Source organism: Pinus tabuliformis, chromosome Q (genome assembly GCF_031772625.1).
Source record: "Pinus tabuliformis cultivar Carrire ecotype Pingquan chromosome Q, CPIR1, whole genome shotgun sequence".
Lineage (NCBI taxonomy): Eukaryota > Viridiplantae > Streptophyta > Pinopsida > Pinales > Pinaceae > Pinus > Pinus tabuliformis.
The window spans coordinates 520,497,166-520,502,026 of record NC_142296.1 but is presented as its reverse complement, the minus strand read 5'-3'; the positions used below and the strand labels follow the sequence as shown (position 1 = coordinate 520,502,026).

Sequence of the window (4,861 nt, the reverse complement as noted above, 5' to 3'; positions counted from 1 at the left end):
CCAAAATTTCTGTTTACGTTAATATGATATTGTTATAAAAATTATGATTTATGATTTTTAATTGAAATTTTTGAATTTTATTATTTTTGACAAAAATAACCCATCGGGGGAATCCAAGGAATTAAAAAATTATAATGAAATCCGAAAGCTCCCTAAAGTTCTCATAGCGAACCATGCCCACCACACTCCGGCTCCGTTACTTTTTCATTACGTTAATGTGAGATTAAATAAATGAACTTTAGTGGCAGGACAACTCCCAAAAATGGTCACCGAGGGACTCCTCGGGCTCAACGATGCTCATGAGCCTCATATCAATTAACGAACACTTCATTCATATGCGCGGCCCCAGAACCTAGCCTTACACAATATAAATACAAGAAGGTTGGGATCAGCCTTTTATATCGTATCATATCAGCCTGTTTGGGGTTCAGCGCGCAGTGTTGTGAAACCTTCAGATCACTAAGTAAACAGTTGGCGGCTTTGGTTTCAAAATGACGAGGAGCAGTGGAAGTATCTTGAACGTGGAGGAAGGATGCGCTATTGCCAAAAGGGCCGTGAAAGACAATAGGGTTGATCTGGAAGAAGGTTGGGCTTTTATTTATAAAGCTATCCTACAGCTAAGAACCCGGTTGGAGGGAGATCTCAACTTTAATGTGACAGCGGAAGAGAGAGCGGTTATTTACAGTATCGTCTACAATCTGTGCAAAACTCGCCTTGACAAAGAACAACTCTATGATAGATACGGGGATTCCATGAAAGAGTACATCACCTCAATGGTTTCACCGGCTTTGAGGGAACAGAATGATGATGAGGAGTTGTTGTTGAGAGAAGTTGTGAAACGCTGGAAAATTTACAAGGCGATGCTACATTGGATGGACATTTTCTTCGAATATTTGGATCGCGTGTTCACCCAAAGGTATCCCTCCGTTATTTCAGTCAGAAAAGTTGGAATCATGTACTTCCGAGACCTGGTTTTTCTGGAAATGCGAATGAATGTGAAGAATGCGGTGATTGTTCTCATTGACGAAGAGCGTGAAGGAGAGCCAAGAAATGATACTCTTTTGAAGGATGTTGTGGCCATTTTTCTTGACCTTGAAATTGAAATGGATTTGTATACAAATGATTTTGAAGTGGCTATGTTGGAACAAACTGGAGCTTTCTATTCTCAGAAGGCTGCTTCATGGATTTTAGAAAATTCCTATACCGACTATATGTCAAGGGTGAATGAATCTCTCATACGCGAGAAGGAAATAGTTGCCAGATATTTGCATAGGAGCAGCGAGCAAAAGGTATTAGACAAAGTAAAACATGTACTGTTTTCCCATTACATGACACATTTTCTTGAGGATGAAAATTCAGGATGCCTTGCGTTGCTCAGGGAACATAGATATACAGATATTTTGATGATGGGGAGGCTATTTGATAGTGTACCTAATGGTTGGGACTCAATTGCAAATATTTTTAGACAACATCTTTTTAGTGAAGTAACACCACCGGTTCAACAGGCTGAAGATATTGTAAAGCAGACGGCAGGGAAAAAGGATAAACGTTTATTGTTGCAGGAAGTGGCTGCATTTGTGAGGAAGGTTATAGAACTACGTGACCAGTATACTAAATCTGTTGTCGAGGACACTATTTTTTCTGGGGTTTTGAAACAAGTATTTGGGGTGTTCTGTAATAAGGAATTTGGAGGAAGTACTAGTGCAGAATGGCTGGCTACACTATGTGATACTGTACTTGAAGAGGATAGCAGTCACGAAAAGTTGAGCGGGGATGATATAATTGAAAATGTGGTGGAATTTCTGGAGTATATTTGGGATAAAACTCTGTTTGCTGAATTCTACCAGGGAAAACTAACTCGTAGAATTTTGTTCCGCAAAAGTGTAAATGTTGGTCATGAGCAGAGCATATTGTCAAAGCTAAAACAGAAATATGGCCATCAATTAATGTCAAAGGTTGCTGGCATGCTTACGGATTCGACAAGATCCCAAGAGAGACAGAGTAATTTCGAAAACTATCTAGACAAGAATAGAAATCTCCATCTTGGAATAGAGTTTACTGTTACAGTGTTGACACCAAGATTTTGGCCAACATACAAGTGTCCCCAGATTAATTTACCTCCAGAGATGGTTAAATGTGTTGAAGTATTTAAAGAGTACTATTCTATAGAAGCCCAACAGCGGAAACTTAAATGGATATATTCCTTGGGATCCTGTAATATAATTGGTAAGTTTCAGAGAAGATCAATAAAAATGATAGCAACAACTTGCCAAACAGCCATATTATTGTTGTTCAATGCATCTGAAAGGTTGAGTTATTTTGACATCAAAAGGAAGTTGAATTTGGAGGAGGAAGAAATTGATGGACTTCTATATTCACTAGCCTGTGACAAGTACAAAATTCTTCAGAAGATTCCAGATGCAACCACCTTAACTACATCAGATAATTTTAAAATCAATTTTAATTTTACAGATAGAACAGGGAAGATAAAACTGCCAATGCCACAGAAGAAAAAATCATCCCAGGATATTCAACAAGACAGACGTTTTCTTATTGATGCATCCATAGTACGGATTATGAAGGCAAAAAAGGTTTTACAATACCAAAGACTTGTGAGTGAATGTGCTCAGGAACTTGAAGGGCTATTCAAGTTAGATTTCACGGAATTTGAAACGCGGATTGAAGATTTGATTGGGAGGGAGTTCTTGGAACGAGATGAAGAAGAGGTAGATTTGCTGATATATGTACCATGAAGCCTATGCAAGTAGAAGGGAAAAGGTTGGATATAGTTTCTTTTTTCTATCATTTAGTGTTCTTTCAAGGTTTCTAAACAGTTTTATGTAGGTATATTATTAATGTTTATGAGAATGCTATATGGAGTAACTGTGATCCCATATAGTAATTGCATTGGATTATGAGGTTGGTTTCTAAACAGTTTTATGTAGGTATATTATTAATGTTTATGAGAATGCTATATGGAGTAACTGTGATTCCATATAGTAATTGTATTGGATTATGAGGTTATAATATTATTGGATGATTTTTCTGCAACAAAGGTTTATTATTTTGTTTAGTTTTGTTTTATTTTATTTCCTCATATTTTATGTCTAAATATTTTCTCCTATCCAGTTTCCTAGTTCCATGATTATATATTGTTAGTATCATAAGAGAAAATGTGGTCATGGAATTTTAAAATCAAGGCTTGATTTTAATTTGTGATTCAAAATATCATGGGGAACTCTTGTGGAATCCTATTTGTTTATCTCCCAATCATATTGTAGTAGGATATCCTAGCATTAGAAGTAGAGACATTGTCACATTTCATAATTCCTGTTATAATACATGCTTGATAGATCCATAGTTAAGATGGATCTAGACTGGTTCCAATTGCCTGCACTCATACAAAATTTGTTGAATATGTAATTATTTTGATCATTTTAAATATGTTAAAGATGGATAATGGTCATTTTAATTTTAAATTTGATCAAGGCTTTTAATAACTTGAATGAAGAAATAAATTTTTTGAATGGATGATAGCAAATCTGAATAATAATCATCTAGGCAATTACAAATAGTGTTCATTGTGATCAATCTCAAACTATTCTATTTTATTGTTGTTATTGTCACATATGTTAGTTTTTCCTTCTTTTCATATGAAAATTGTTATTGAAATCATACATCATTCAATTGTTTAACTTCAGCTATTGTAGTGTTTGTGGTTGTCTTTTATTTTATGTAAAATTTCTTCTACATCTCATTCTCTAGTCAGTGCAAGCCCCAACATTGTAATACAATCAAACACTATGGCCCATCATACATTAAACTCATCAGAAATTGAATCAAACAGCTACAATATCATCCACAATTTGCATATAAAAGCCCTTCAACACACTGAATCACAACCAATCCACCTACTCATACGTCCAACACTAAATGCAAGCTCTCCAACACAATCTCTATAACACAACCTCAAACAATACATTATCCCATCAACTAAGTACAATCTACACACTTGAATCAAACTCATCAAACAATCACCAATGTGCATGCATGTGCTACACAATCTCAACCTAAATATCCTCAACCAAATCAAACCTGTAAACCACACATAATGGAAATACTATTTACCATACAAAAACTTAAGCAGAAATTGAGAACTCAATATACTGAAGCTAGAAAAATGAACTCTCCAATAAAACCCTTGCAACATAAGTGCATCATTACTATAAACTCTGATATAAAACTGCAATTCCTACATTGATGTCTCTTCTCTCCATATTAGCGCCAACTAGGAGACATGATATGCAACAAAAATATATTAGCCATGTATATATTTTGTAGCTCCACCATCCTCTGAAATATGCTCCAATAATAAGCTCTTAAATGCTCTCTATCTCTTCACTCTTGTAGAAAGCACACTCTCTCAATCACTCAAAAAAATAATAAAAATATTTGAGGTGCACACTAGTCCTATAGTCATAGCCACACCCTTACCGTTAGCACAGAGTGAAACCCTCAAACTTGAATCTCTTCTTTTGCTAGCATCCTTAGTCATATGATCAAAAACCTAAACACCTCAACAACCTCTTCGTGGATCAACACCTCTTCATCAAGTCAAGGACATGGAGGCCTAGTTTTCCAAACACCGCTGCATGGATCAACACCTCTACATTAGAACAAGATTTGGGCATCAAACTAATGATAAATAGACACAAATCATGATGGCTACCTGCATCAGGTTGACATCAATGATAATATAGATAGCACTACATCTTGTTGACATCAACCTGAACACTACAATTCCAACACGTTTGAATGCATAGTGACTAATAATTATGAATGATGGAAAATGAGAACAATG

The 4,861-nt window shown here is 35.7% G+C and overlaps 1 pseudogene; it reads left to right on the top strand.

Moving 5' to 3' along the window:
* The first annotated feature begins 491 nt into the window (after window positions 1–491).
* Window positions 492–2,753, top strand: LOC149220475 (cullin-1 pseudogene; annotated as a pseudogene).
* The last annotated feature ends 2,108 nt before the right edge of the window (window positions 2,754–4,861 follow it).